We start from the raw sequence: 15,742 nt of genomic DNA, 5'->3' as shown, positions 1-15,742 counted from the left end.
TGCCAGCTCTGGGGTGCTTCACTGTCCCTTGTTGGTTTCCCCTAATCCTGCCCACTTTGGCAAGAAGTCTCTATTAAACTTCTCAAGTTGAGAATGTATCTGTTTCTTGCTAGGAGGCTGACTGAGAGAATTATTGTCCCCCTTTTACAGATGATGGCACTGAGTCCCAGAGAAGATAAGTCATACCAAGTAGTGGTGTGGCTGGGACTCAAAGCAGGCCCCCAGTCTCCGAGTTGGGCCATACATTTTCCTGCCAATTCAGTCTATGAGATAACCAAGAGGTGATCCAGTGACGGACTCATGAGTGCAGCTTTGTACTTTCACACCCCACCAGGCCACCTCCACCCATCAGGCTGGCCCGGTCTTAGTGATCCAGGCCACAAAGCTCAGATTCTGGATGTAGTGACTCACGGACAGCTGCCTCCCACTCTAAGAAAAGTGCAAACCTCTTCCCAAGCCATTGTCAATTCAGTGTTTTGTTCTTGTTCCTCTTTGCTGACCAAAACTCTTTAATTTAAAATTTTAATGTACAATAGTAAGTCCCTAATTGCTTGAAATTCTCCCAAGACTCTTGTGAAGAGCTAAGTCAATGTCTTCAGCCTTGGTCATCTGGAAGGATACCCAGTCCTTCATCTGTTCATTGGGAAGGATCTGGATATGGAAAGTGACCCCCTACAGCATCTGAGTCATGCCCAAATGCCAGGGAATCCAGAACCACATGGTCTACTGAAGAGCTCAGCCTAGGTCACCTGGGATCTGGTCAGCTGGGGAGGCTATCTATACTGGGGCTCGATATGCACACCACTAGCAGCATGATGGACCCCACTGCCTCCAGCCACCTGTGAGCAGCTGCCTCTGAAGAAGTGGCCTTTGATACCAACAAAAAGTGCCAACCGTGTCAGAGCCGACAGACACGCCAGCCCGCATCCCCACCACAGTCCCCAGGCCGAACCGCCTCCTCTTCTTCAGAGTGGTTTTTGTTTAGCCCAGTTCAGACTCCAAACTGGACTGCAAGACTTCGAAAGAGGTGGACAGAGGACAGAGGGAGGACAGAGAAGAAGAATGCCACAGCCTCTCCGGGTCTATTTCGAGGAGATAGGACAAGGGAGCCTTTCCTGCTTCTTCATCATCTCTTCTCCTCTCTCTGAGGCTGAAGATAATTCACAGAGATCCTAATGACACTTTGGGTGTGGAGGAAGTCAAGACTTTTGCTCTGTGTCAGAGACAACATTTCATTTGGTTGGGAGAAAAAATTAAAGAAGAAAAACAATTTTGTTTTACACATCTACCCTTTTTTTTTTTTTTTTTGGAGGGGTAGGGAGTTCTACTTGGAGTGTCCTGCAATCACGTTTTTTCAAATGTGAAAAAAAATAAAATGTTAAATGGATAGATTCACATCTCACTAGAAAAGAAAGAAAGAGAAGAAAGAAAAGAGACATCCAGATGAGTGTCCACCAACTCTCCCACAGAGATGTATACCAAATGAAGTCCTATTCCGTAAAAAATCACACTTGGCCATAAGATTTTGTGAAGATAGAATTATTTGATTTGGGGACTGCTTTTAAAGATATCTGGATTCTTTTCTTCCTCTTTGGCATCTTTATATTTATGGGATAATTCTTTAATTCACATGTAATTGTTAAAGGCAAGGACTCTTGAGGCGAAACTACCAGGACTCGTATTCTGACTCAGCCACTCTGAGCTTGAGTTTGTCTGGAAGCTGACCTGAAATAAGGATTTGGGTATAAGTGGCTTATTTGAGAGCTAACATCGGGAAGCATCAGTGAGGGGTGCCTGGGTGGCTCAGTTGTTTAAGCGTCTGCCTTCAGCTCAGGTCATGATCTCAGGGTCCTGGGATTGAGCCCCATGTTGGGCTTCCTGCTCAGCAGAGAATCTGCTTCTTCCCCCGCTCTTATGCTCTCTCTCTAACTCAAATAAATAAATAAAATCTTAGGAAAAAAAAAAAAAGGAAGTATCAGTGAGGGAGTGGGGAGGTGATGCAGGAAAGGGAAGACAGACCATGTAATGTGCTTAGGAAGCAGGCTCCCTAGGGGTGTCTGGGGTTCTCTTCTGAGACAACATGCTTCAAGGCATCCCATCTGAGAGGCAAGGAAGCTGGGTATTTATCTACCGACTCCCATCCTTCATTAGTTGAGGGCTGCCCTCTAGCCTGTGAGCTCCCTGGAATTTCTAGGCAGAGAAGCCCTTGGGCAAAAGTGGGGACGTGCTTGCCTGCCCAGGACCAGTGGGCACTGAGAGGATGTGAGTGCAGGACCAGCAGCATCTGCTATAGTCCACCCCTGTCAACACACAGATCCATTCATGCATCTATCTTGTCACTGAGTTTTCAAGGTGGCTGGTTACAGTTTTCAGGAAAAAAAAAATTCTAACAAGCATATGAGTAAGACAAGCTACAGTCCCTTCTACTGCAGTGAAGACCTAAGGCTCGAACTCTGCTGTCATTATCTGGCTCCTCTACTCCTACCCTGGGTTCTGACCCTCAGCCAGTCCTTCTGCTGGTGTACGTTGTGTGCCCAGTGGGATAAGCTAGACCTTCACCCCTGAGGGGTCTAACCCACAGGTTTGCATGTCCTAATCAGGCTGTGGTTGCTGCAATTGCCAATTCATAGTACAGAAGCATCAAGGGAGGGACCCAGATGAGTCCCAGACATATTTCTTCCTGTTCCTACTGTGCAGAAGAAAGCCTGCTCCCTTGGGATCATCAGGGTCCATTATCCCTGTCAGTATAAAAACTTTGAAAATTTTTTGGCTTGCTGGACCACTGAGCCAAGAAGTTTAAAAAGACCAGGTGACAGACGTAACTTTGGATTTAGTGACACCCTGATGATGTTCCTCTGTTTGGACATTCCTCCCACCTCTCACTCACTTCAGGAACCGGCATCTTTAGTAGAAACTGAAGTTGCAAAATCAGGAAGCACCATCTCCCCAAGTAGGTCACTAGGAATGATGGTGAGAGGGCCACTTACTGCTTTTATTGCCTGGATCTGAGTATCCTGCCTCCCGGGGCCAAGCGCTGGATAACATCTGAAAGACCAGTGTCCCAAGTCCATGGCATGTGATTCCCAGCTAGCAACTCAGCTAAGTGTTTATGAGGCCATTCCAAAATTCTACTAAGCCAGCAGCCTCCAAATGATGCGCTGGGTGGTAGAATCAGTAGATCCGGTGGCTGCATAACCATCATCTTGACTTCACTGTAAAGTGGCTTTTTGGTCTGAGGTGATACTAAGTGGATTCCCATGTTGGTAAACTAGATATTCTGTGAGTCCTTGGAGCAAGGTACTGGCAGAGGCTCTGTAGACAAGGAAGGTAAATCTATTCCCAGTAAGCGTAAGTCTCTGTCTCCTTCTGAGGGACATGGGCCAGCATAATCAACTTTCACCAGCACTAAGTTGACTCCTCGAGGGACCGTACAAAACTGAGAGCTCAGCCCCAGCCTCCATCGTTAGGTCAGGCACTGAGGTGCAGCAGGAGCTGGGGCGGCCTCGAAGAGAGGAAACCCATGCTGTGGCTTCCATCCCTGTCATTCGTACAACCAAATCAGGGGTCTAGTTTTCAGCAGCCTGCCCTCCAGCTGCAGCAGATGGGAGTCTCTCTACCTATGCCGGCATGGAGGACCCTTGACCTTCTCATTCTTCACTGACATGAACCTGTTATCTTCTTTCTTCAGAGTTACCACCACAGTCAACGACAGACAACCAACTCCCCAATCTTTGTAGTTACTGTTGCCCCCAACTCTCTCAAGTGCTAGAACTCTCCCATAAGCCGGGGCATCCCTTTCCACCAGTACCCCATCTCAGTCCTTCACAGGTGAGAGTCTATATTCTCCAGCACCAAGGGTTTTCACCATCTCACTTACTGCCAACAAAGGATTCTCGTTACCTTCTGCCCAGTGAACTCTCAGGTTCCAGATCCATTTGTGGGTCTGTTTTCTAAGACCATTTCCAGTTCAACCAACTGTCTTGGTTTGAGTCTCCAGAAATAGATCCCACGACAAAGATTCGAGTGGAAATATTTTCTGTAGGAGATGACATCAGAAAGCATCAGTTAGAGAGTGATAGATGGGTGGGAAGCAGCAAACACCTGTGAAGTGAGCATTTTAACATTATGGGCAGATGCAGTTCCATCCCAGTGGGGACCTTGGAGACCATATAAAGGGAGCATGCTACAGAATGTCCCACTCAAGGGGAAAGCTTGCTGGGGTCTTTATCCACCAGTTTCATTGGTTGAAATCTATCCGAGGGCCATTCATTCCCTGGAACTTCCAACCTGCACTGGTGCCTGGGCCACACCTGCCCCTGTGGCCAGAGAAAGACATCAGGTGGAGAGTCCCAAGAGCTTCCAGTAGAAAGTTGCTGTTGTAAATGGGAGCCATGAGTGCTGGGAATCTAAGGGTGGGGCAGCAAAGACCTGTCTGATTTGGGTCAAATTACTTATCATCCCAATGCCTCAGTTCCCTTATCTGAGGATAATAATAGTATCTCCTATGTAGGGTCATATTGAAGCCTATATGGGAGGTTCTAAAGTGTGTAGAATAGCTTTGGCCAAAGTGAGCAGTAAGTGGTGAGTCCTCTCCTTTGGGATCTACATTCAGACCATATAAACTAATGTGGGGCTTCACATGATAGAGCCCAGGGAAAGATGATCCTTGGCTGTTTTCAAGTTCAACCAGGTTGAATGCTTCAAGTTAAGGACCAAAGCCACAACGTTATCTTCCTTTGCAACTAAAGTGACTGGCTCCCAGAGAAGAAGGGGGGAAAATTACATAGGCAAATTACTGTTTCTTTTTTAAAATATTTTATTTATTTATTTGACAGAGAGAGAGAGCGCAAGAAGGGGGGAGCAGCAGAAGGAGAGGGAGCAGGGAGGGAGCAGGGAGCCCGACACGGGGCTCGATCCCAGGACCCTGGGATCAAGCCCCACATCAGGTTCCCTGCTCAGCGGAAAGCCTGCTTCTTCCTCTCGCACTCCCCCTGCTTGTGTTCCTTCTCTCACTGTGTCTTTCTCTGTCAAATAAATTAAAAAAAAAGAAGAAGAAGAAGAAGAAACATGAATTCCCACTGTAGGACAAGTCCCACATCTTTGGTCTAAAGTTCCTAGACTTGTCACTGATGTTAGCTCCTTTCCATCTGCCCATCACATAGCCATGTAGTCTGAGTCAAAACTATATAAGAGATGGAGGCTGGAAGACCTGAGTTCTGGTCCCTGTGCTGTCATGACTCATTATCACACATTGGGTCCATTTCTCAACCTGTCTGGACCTTAATTTTCCCATCCATAAAATATGGATAAAATAATACCTCCATTCATTATCTTACTGATTAAATAAGAGAGTGTGTTTGTGTGAAGGATTTTTAAAGTTTAAGATGTTATTTAAAATGAGTTTATATTAAACATAATTGCCAACCTGGCAAGAGGTAGAACCTGGGCCTTGCATGTAGCTTTTGGAGATATGCATCTATGAGAATCACCTCTGGGCATGAGACGCTAGCTTTTGCTCTGGTCCCTGCCACCTGGCCTGGCTGAACCTCTTGTCTCCCTTCTCCCCTGTAGCTACCTCCCCCAGGCTCTGTCCGCATCTCTGTCCCCTCACTCTGGCCACTGACCCCCTTCCTACGTTTGTACCTTGCATTTGGTGTATCGCCCCAGGGATGGCTTGTGTCGCATCCCCACACTGCTTCTCCCTTGAGGCTCCAACTTCATCCTCTGATTTGAGCTTGAACGTCCTGGCTCTCTTCCTGCCAGAATTCTCCTCCCTTTGTCCCACCTCCCACGCTAGGACAACAACTCTGCGGTGAAGCACTTTTTTAGAACTATAGTTAAAAAATCTGAAGGAGAGAGTATGATTTTTAACCAGCTCACTTGAGCCCCAGAGTCTAATTTTCAAATTACAAAAAAGAAAATAAATCAGTTGAAAGAAGGGGGAAAGGGCGGTTTATAAGTCACATTCTGCCAGCCACAGCTACTGGGACTTCTATTTCTCTTTAAGGGCATCTGGACACATCACACGAAGGGAACCCATACTTCGAGGGAGCTAAGCCTTCAGTCACCATAAAAGCTCATGAATTCGAAATTGATTCTGAATCAGCAAACAAGAGGATCCAGTGCAAAAAGCATGAGACTGGGTGCCTGGTACCTAAGGGGGCCCAATAATATTTGTTAAGTGAGAAAATGAGAATCCCAATATGTGATTTTTAGCACAACCTTCATTCATAATTATTTATAATATGGCTCTGAATAAAGGACTTGACCCCTGGGCATCAATTTCTTATAGAATGTGAGCATCCCTGTGGTTCCTTCCAGATCTAACATTCTCTTCAGTGTAACTGGTCGACGGTACACAACCGCACAGCTAAGGATACAGAGGTTTCCTCCAGTTCTCTGCTCAAATGTCTCCTTGTCAGAGAGGGTGTTCGCGATAATTCGATATTTGATATTAGTGTCTGCCTCCCTCTCCCATCACCCTCTGTCCTTACTGTGTCCTTCGTAGCATTAGCACGTATCTATTCGTTGTTTATTATCTGTCTCCTGCCACTAGAGTTGAAGTGCCTTGAGAGTAGAGATTTTATCTGTTGTGTCCACGGCTGTATCCCAGCACCTAGAACAACACCGGACACACGGGAGGCTCTTGACACGTCCTCGTTGAACTAATGCATGATCTCAACAAGCTACAAAGAATATCATTTGGGGAAGAATATGCGCCCTATTTAAGAAACCGAACTTTTCAAGTGCTTTTGACTCTGTTTCAGAATTGCTTATTTGCTTTGAAGTTAATGCCATTAACAGCAAACCACTACTCTCCTTTCTTAAGACTAAATCCCCCAAAACCATTTCCCTGGTGATGCTTTGCTGCCCTCATCCTGATTATTCTTCACCTTGAAGGTAATCCAACTGCACACATTTATAATAATTAAAATTCCGTTTTATTTGTTCAGGCTGGTTTCCCCTGATTATGATGTTCCAAATTCACGAGTCTGGTAGCAGATCACTTATTGCCACGTGCGGGGGCTTCTGGGCCATTTGTGGACCTGTCCTAGAACAATAGTGTCGAGTGCTTCAGTTCTGCACTGAGACTTACTGTATTTGAATCCTGGCTTTGCTACTTAGTACCTGTGTGATTTGGAGCAAGTTCCTCAGCCTCTCTGTCTCCTTTCATCATCTGTAAAATGGGGATAATTGTATCTGTATCTGCTCTGTGTCTTAGGAGGCTGACCTCTAGAGACTTGAGCTCCTCGGCTCCCTTGGGTTAGGCCACAGGGAGGCCCTGGGCAGGAGATCTGAGGACACCAAGAAAGGGGGTTGGAATATCTGTCCTCCAGCCATCCCTCCTTACTGGGATTTGGACAGAGGCTGTCTGCCTTGACCATGGCCATAGCACTTAATAAGTAGTCTGTCTGCCATAGCTAAAGATGTGACTCTGTCCTTTTTCCTTGCTCCTTCCAGCCTGGGACATAAACAGTTTCCTGTTCCTGCTGGTTCCAGATGTATCCGTATTCCTCGAAGGTCTCTCTAATCCTATCTACACCTCTGACAGCAGTCCCTTCATTAAAAAATCTCTTCAGTTCATCTTTGGAGTTGTGCTTTCCACTTTCTGCCAAATCCCAACCAAAGCTGCATGAATGCACTGCTGGGCATTACATGTGTAAATACATGTAAAACAACTAGAACATTGCCTGACACGTTGTAAGTTCTCAGTCCGGGTGAATGATTATTATCCACATAATTCGACGAGGGAAAATCGTACAAGACTGTATATGTGACGATATTGTTCAGAAGTGACCCTACATTCTGTCTAGTGGGAAAAAATTGGCATTGTATACGGTCTTTTGCATATGATCTTAAGCAAGTTAAGAAACCTCCCAGAAGTTCATGGTTGCTGTGAGCAGATGTATATGACAAAAAGAGATCCAGGGTCTGGTAACTATAGGCCCTCGTGCATGGTAAGCAGATGAGGATCTAGTACCTGCTTCACAGGGTCCCATCTATACAGGGAAGGGGCCCCACATTCGGTTTAATGCTCTGTACTTCCCATCTTGAAATTCTTTTTTTAAAAAGATTTTATTTATTTATTTATCTGACAGAGAGAGAGAGTAAGAGAGCACAACTGAGGCTGGGCAGAGGGAGAGGGAGAAGCAGGTTCCCCACTGAGCAGGGAGCCCCATGCTGGACTCGATCCCAGGACCTGGGATCATGACCTGAACTGTAGGCAGACGTTTAACCGCCTGGGCCACCCAGGCACTCCCCATCTTGAAATTCTTAATAATTTTTGCACAAGGATTCCTGCATCTTCATTTTGTACTGGGCTCCACAAATTACGTAGCCAGTCCGTGAGGGAGGGTTCACTTTATTTTTCAAATAATTGATGGCACTCTGTAATTGACAATTTTTTTTTGTATGAAACATGGATTCACCAACATCTATGGGAAGGAAAATGAGACTCTTAAAAGATGACTTCTGGTGTTGAGACTGTATTAGTCAATTAACAAATACCTGGCAAAGAGCTAGCATGGGTTAGATGCCGTGCCAATACCTCTTTGAACCCCAAATTCCCTGCTCTGTAGCTCCAGGCTGAGTCGGTCAACACGTGACAGGATGGAACTGCCCTAGCCATGAACCTTTCAGTCCTATCTGTGGTATCTGAGTCTTGGGGAAAAAAAATAGTCTCTTATTTCATCACGGAACTGTGACTTGGATTTGGACTGTGAATCATAGAAACTCGATTAGATGAACTGGCAGCTAAAATCCTCCAGTTAAAGAAGCTTAAAATCATACCAAATCTGGTACGACTTGAGGGATGATGCTCAGCTTCTTCAGCATCCCAATTCTACAAAACTGAAAATTCAAAGAAGCACCCAGAACTCTTATTTCCTCAAGGTAACAGTTTGCACCCACTGGGGGTGCTGTGACCTTGATGGAGGGTGGAGTAAAAACAGAACATAAATGTGTCCACTTAAGGAAAAAAATGGCTCTGCTGGGCATTAGGCAAGGCAGGACTGCTTCCAACACACCCTGATGGCGCGTAACATGTGCGACCCTTGGAGATGCTCTTTGTTCATCCCACACGTAGAGATAGAGCCTGAATGAAAGATACCTCCCAAACAACAGCACATGCAAACATCTCCGGTGAGAGAAGAAAGGCTAAGAAATGGGTTTTATATGTTTGGCTGGAATCTGAAGGGATTAAATGGAGCAGAATCTAGGAGCATAGGTTTGTGGTAAGAGAGAGGTTTTACTTTTTTAAAAATGAACCATTAGGGGTGCCTGGGTGGCTCAGGCGTTGAGAGTCTGCCTTCAGCTCAGGTCATGATCCCAGGGTCCTGGATCGAGCCCTGCATCGAGCCCTGTATCGGGCTCCTTGCTCGGCAGGAGGCCTGCTTCTCCCTCTCCCACTTCCCCTGCTTGTGTTCCCTCTCTCGCTGTGTCTCTCTCTGTCCTATAAATAAATAAATAAAATCTTTAAAAAATATAAAAATAAAAATAAAAATGAACCATTAAATCAGAACACTTCTCTCTTACATTCATATACACACGTGCGCGCGTGCACACACACATGCACAGAGCCACTGTGCCTTCCTTTACAACACTAGTTAATGCCTCCTCTAAGATACAATGAAGTAAAAAATTGAGGAAAATATGGGGAGTGGGAAACGGGGAGCTGATAGAGAAGGTAGCTTTCTATTTGTATAAGTCGTTCCACAGACAAAGAAGTTAGTTTTTACCTATATGATTTATAAATGCTCCAGGTGGTTTTCCCATTAGGCTGTGGGTTACTCAAGGTCAGTGCTTGGTTCAAGAGTTGGTCTCCATATGGGTTTAGACTGGAAGAAAGAAATGCAATGCAGTGATCTTTTCGCCTTTCTGTGAACAGGACTGACACCGGTGTGTAACATCTTTTCCCCTTCAGATTGCCTTGGATATTCTGATAACTGAATAAAGACGTCAGAGGAGAGCTCCTAGACACAAAGCGTGATATGTCCTGGGCTTCAAACGCTACAGTGCTGTCTCTAGATGGCAACCAGGAGATATATCTAAGCAAGCTCATGCGGTTGGTTATCTTAAACAGCTCTTGGGAACAGGTACAGAGGAAAAAGGACCCAAGCCCAGCTACTGATCATGGAGCATCAGCCTTGGAAAACCCCAGAGGCAGACGGGGTGGGGAAGGCTCTCATGGACAAAAGGTCAGTGGTGACTCAAAAAGGCAGCCTCATCAACATGTCCATGGCTAACTGATGTTTATTGCCAGAGTTATCAGATGGTTTGCTAACATATGAAGTAGTCACACTCGTCTCTCATTGCATATTATAGAAACCCACAACCACCATCTGATAATAAAGAGTGCAATAAATATTTTTTGAGTGAATGTTGTTGAGTAGGCAGGGCTATAAGAATTCACATGTTCATTATTAAAGATGCTAATCCGTCACTAGAGGTTAAATCTTGTCGTAAAGACCGTAATATGCCACCCTGGGTTGGAGGCTAGGGATTCTAAGTCTGCCTTCCCCTGGGGGAGGCCGTGGTTCTTGTCCTCCTTATCATCCTACTGTTCTTTATTTACTTCCCCCTCTTAACTTCTCTTCCCCTTCCGTTTCTGAGAGAGGAGCTAGTGACAGAGTCAGGGTTAAAGTTTATTTTACCTGAAAGGCAAAGAGGAGGAAGAAAGACCCTCCACATCTCCTCATCTCTTTCCCATCCTCCCATGAAATCAGCGCCTATCCCTGCAATCTCCATCTTCTCCAATACCTCAGTGTCCATCTTCTCTTTCACATCCTCTTGTTTTTCCATCTCTACCTCCTCTCGTCTAAATGTTTTATCACACTCAATGTAGGTATCGCCGATTAAGCTAAATAAGATCATAGGAACATGCACATTTCAGGTTTTCCAACAGATTGGATGTTATTTTATTAATGGTAATACTTAAACATATGTTTGCCACTACTCTCTTGTTCTGACATATCTGACAGGGATACAGTCCTTGGTTTCCCATATTATTTCCAAATTTGAATATTAGAGTTTCTGTCATCAAGGTGTTTCATCGTATTTTTCTTCATTACCATAACCTATTGTTACATGAAGACAGAAATAACAAGCACTATGGAAGTTTAAAAGAAGGAGACATTGTTGTGAGCGGGGAAGCTTGTATAAGACTTTCCACAGAAGGGCAAACTTGAATTGACCTTTAAAAATGTGCAGGGTCCAAGTAGTCCAAGAAGAAGAAGGAGAGCATTTTAGGTAGAAGAAATGATGTGAAACAAGCAAAAATGTGTGAGGTGTGAGAGGAGGAAAGAAAGGAGACTGGTGTGAATGAAGTACCATGTAGGGCGGCAGAGAGATATAGAGATGAAAACCGTATAGGATGGCTAAATTGTGGATAATGTTGAATATCAAGCCAGAAGTTTAGGACTTTACCATTACCTTGGCCCAAATGGTTTGGATGCAAATAACAGGAAGCTTCTCAAAGTAGTGTAAGCCAAAGGAGTGAGTTCACCTAAAAACAAAGGGACCTGGAGGAGCCCAGTGGCAGAGTGGGCAACTGGGTTTCCCCAAGGCTTGCAACCAGGAATGAAAAGCTCTCAGGAGCTAGAGCACAGGCTTTGCTACTTTGGAGCCTACAACTCCACTCCACTCATGTCCTTTCTTCACCTTGGCTTATCTCTGCATATCCTTCTCATCCTTTCCCCTCTGCAAAGAGATTTTTGTTTGTTTGTTTCCCCATGAATATATAAGACAGTTCAGCCCACAACGCACACATTTACATCTCCTCAGTCCAACTGGCCAGCAGAAGCTACCAGCATCTTTGACTTCCAATTCCAAGTTTCTGTGAGAGAGAATCTGCATGTCCATTCCTAGTACAATGAGAGAATTGATGCCATATTGAATTAACATGACTCCCGGGGCTCACCTCTGGGATAAAGGAACTCTCAGAGAAGGAATATAGGACTGCAGCCTGGGCAGTTACACTAAAGGTTGTTTTCAATAGTTTTAGAGCCACGTGAATGTTTTGGAGGTGAGGGAAGAAATAACCAAAGTGATCCTAGGAAGCTTCACTGGGGAGCAGAATGGGTTAGAAGGGAATATTCTGGAAGCAGGAAGAACAAAGAGGAGCTATTTGAATCAAGGCACTGAAAGCTTGAAATAATGTGGCTATGGTCAACCTGACAACTACTATCTAGAAAAATAAAGTTGGTTCAACAAACACAACTCTGCATTAGTCATGAGAGAAACATGTATTTCATAGCTCAGAGCTAAGCCTGGGTATATGTAAGCTGTACCATACTCACATGCTGGCAGTGGATCTGTCTTTAATCCAGTGGTTGCCCAACTTCCTGCTTTGAAGTTAGAACTTGGGTAACCTAAATTAGTAGGGGGACACCCGTAAAATGGAGTAGGTTTTATGCTCTCCTATTCTAACTACTACCTAGGACTTTATAAATTCTCATTCCCTGAAGCTGGTCAAAATTCGTTTTTCATCTGTTGCTAGTTAATTTGATAGGTTAGCTGAGGTCACAGTGATCAGTCTAAACCTCTGCATGGACAGTCAGCTTCATTCTGTCCTTTGACCACTAACCATATCCTCATGAGGCTCCATCATCAGGTCCAGTTATGAGAAGGTTGAGAGAGCAGAGACCAAAGCCCTACCCTGGCATTTGGAAAAATATTAAAATACCACCACGCCCCTGACATCTTTAGCTTCCTCCTGATTACTAATGACCTGCTACTCCCTGTGTTTACGACGGTATACAAGATGATCCTCTACAGTGCTCTAGCCCTCAGTGTTTTAGCTTCATCTCCCATATTCAGACTGGCTTCCACTGGCAATGGAAAAATATTGCTGCAGGGTCTTCCACATGTGTTTTCAACAACTCTGTTAGAACAGAAAACCCCACTCGAACAAACAGAAAAATTGTACGGCCAAAGGCCAAAGGCAGGCCAAAGGAAGGGCAGTGTATTCGTTTACAAGGACTGCCATAACAAAATAGCACAGACTGTGTGGCTTAAACAACAGATGTTTTCTTTCTCCTAGTCCTGGAGGCTGGAAGTCTGAGATCAAGGTGTTGCTGGTGTGGTTTCTTCTGAGGCCTCTCTCTTTGGCTCGCACTTGCATCCCTGGTGTTTCTTCTTTGTGTCCTAATCTCCTCTTCTCACATAGACACTAGTCAGATTGTATTAGGGGCCCACTCATATGACCTAATTTGACCTTAATTACCTCTTTTAAGCCCCTGTCTCCCAATGTAGTCATATTTTAAGGTACTGGTGATTAAGACTTCAACATACAAATTTTGGAGACCATTCACTCCCTCACAGGTAGCTCTGAGGTTAATTCAGTGTTTCAGGTCTAGCCTCAGACCCCAGGTATTGTCATCTGTCTGCTCAGTCGTGCTCAACATGTGGGTTTTATCCTCAAGCTAGCTCCCCTCATGTTGTAAAATGACCGCCGCAGTTCCAGCCATCACATCCAAAGGTGATAATGCCTAGTAGAATGACAAATTCTCTTTCCCTGTATGTGTATCTCTGGACAATCCTTTTCAAAAGGACCCAGGGCAGACTTCTCTCTCTTCTTCTCTCTCTTTTTTTTTTTAAGATTTTATTTATTTATTTGACTGAGAGAGACACAGCGAGAGAGGGAACACAAGCAGGAGGAGTGTGAGAGGGAAAAGTAGGCTTCCCCCGGAGCAGGGAGCCCGATGTGAGGCTTGATCCCAGGACCCTGGGATCATGACCTGAGCTGAAGGCAGACACTTAACGACTGAGCCAGCCAGGCGCCCCGAGGGTTGCTTTTTAAAAAGAGAGATACCCACACAAAATCAGGGTCCTCTGAGGAAAAAGGAAAGGGATAAATGGAAACCAACAATGTCTGCTGCAACAGTTTGCCTACTTGCTTCCCATGGACTATGTTCCTGAATTTTGAGCATGACTCTAGACCCTGGTGATTGCTCGTCTAGGAGCACCAGGTAAAACTAATCTTTGTACTGCAATAAAGAGCCCTATTAATAAATATCAGTTTCCCTGGGCTGACTCACTTGCAGTGAGCAGTCTTTTCCAGCTTATGCCTTCTCCTCCCCATGCCCATGACCCCAACCCAAGTTTAGCTTTTGACACAGCCAGCATCTTCTGCTCAACTAGCAATTTCAGATCTCAGTTGCCCTGTACTAGTTGTAACAAATCTGGCTCTAGCTAGCCATTTGGCAAACATATATCATTGAGACGGAGAGGAACCGGCCAAGAGAATAGGGATCACTTAGCACAAACGCATCACCAATATTAAGAAAATAACTTGCAAACTACATCATGCAATGGTAGGTTACTAGTTGGGACATCCTTTACTTGTGTTGCTTAACAAAGGGCAGGTATCAATACCATTCAGAAACTACTCCTTTACTGCTGATAATTTAATTAAGCTTAGAAGGGCTTTCTACTTTCTTGTTAGTTTCATTCTTGTATTGCCTGCATCAAGAAAGAAGAATCTGGTTCTGCTCTGTTTTTCCCACAGACCGTCCAAGAACAACTTAAAAATCGAATACTTGCAATGAAAAACACACTATTTTTTTTAATCTTCCATGAGTCTCTTATTCTTTTACAATTCAGCTTATTTGATCTAGAAATGGCTTTGCTTCCAAAAATGAAGATTAATTTGTTTTGGTTTTTGATGAAAAAACAGCAATGTGTAAATAAATAATACAAAAAGAAATCTTTGCTATCTTCCATAATTTCTATTTAATATTAACAAATTCTTTCTACATATGAGCTTGCTGTGTCCCAGATACTAGTTTAAAATCACTTTCCCTACCCCAGCTCTCCTTCAGCATGTAAATGCTCCAGGGGACCTAGCTCTTCTTTATGTACCTACATATATTTTTCACCCATGTCGACCAGTAACAACCTTAGTCTTCTGTTTTAGGCATTTGTCTCTGATAAGCACAGAGCAGAGAGATGAAAGGGGCCTTTCTTTGGAATGAATTGAGCCAGGAAATGTCAAAGAGAGTTGATCACAAGAAGCACTGGTCACTGCTGGTGAACCACGTGGCGAGAGAGAGAGAGAGAGAGAGAGAGAGAGGAGCCAGGACAGTAAGGGATCTGGGAGCCAAGTCATGAGTTTAAGCGATCAAAGAAATTAGTCTTGAGAAGAAGTGAAAGCCTTGATAACCTTGAGGTGTTTTTCATGAAGAAAAAAAAAAAAAAGCCAATGACAATAACCACAGTAAGAGCTAAATTTTACCGAGGGCTTATTCAGATGAAGGCTCCAAAGAAGCAAATTATGCCTGATCATGAAAAACAAACATAGTCCTCTGAGACTAGAATGAATGGGCTCCCCAGTAAGCTAGTGCCCCTGGGTATTCAAATGCAAACCAGCTGCTCACATCTCAATAATGCGCTAGAAAGGACTTACCTCTTGCCCTGGGATGTTGGACTAAAGGGTTTCTGATTTTCCTTCGTGCTGAATCCATGGACCATTAACAGTTAGGAGAGCTATTTGATTCATGGCATTTTCTTAGAAAACATTTAAACCAAGCTAAGCTCCCCACCTGCCCACCCTCCACCCCTGACACCACTTTTCCCATCTTCTTGTCCTGCCCTGCGCAGCATTGACGGTGAGAAGAGAGAAGGCGGCTCAGTGGGCAGTCCTTTCCTTCATCCACACAGAGCTTTCTCCACTGCCCCAGGCACAATGCCTGGACAAATTCTGACCCGTGTAAACCTTGCTACCCCACCCCTGACACCAACAAGA

At 44.7% G+C, this 15,742-nt stretch overlaps 1 pseudogene; it reads right to left on the bottom strand.

Annotated features, from left to right (window-relative positions):
• Positions 1-595: 595 nt before the first annotated feature.
• LOC110585000 lies at positions 596-15,468 on the bottom strand (annotated as a pseudogene).
• Positions 15,469-15,742: the final 274 nt, after the last annotated feature.

Source organism: Neomonachus schauinslandi, chromosome 7 (assembly GCF_002201575.2).
Source record: "Neomonachus schauinslandi chromosome 7, ASM220157v2, whole genome shotgun sequence".
Classification (NCBI taxonomy): domain Eukaryota; kingdom Metazoa; phylum Chordata; class Mammalia; order Carnivora; family Phocidae; genus Neomonachus; species Neomonachus schauinslandi.
The sequence above is the reverse complement of the archived record's forward strand: the minus strand, read 5'-3'. Positions and strand labels throughout refer to the sequence as shown.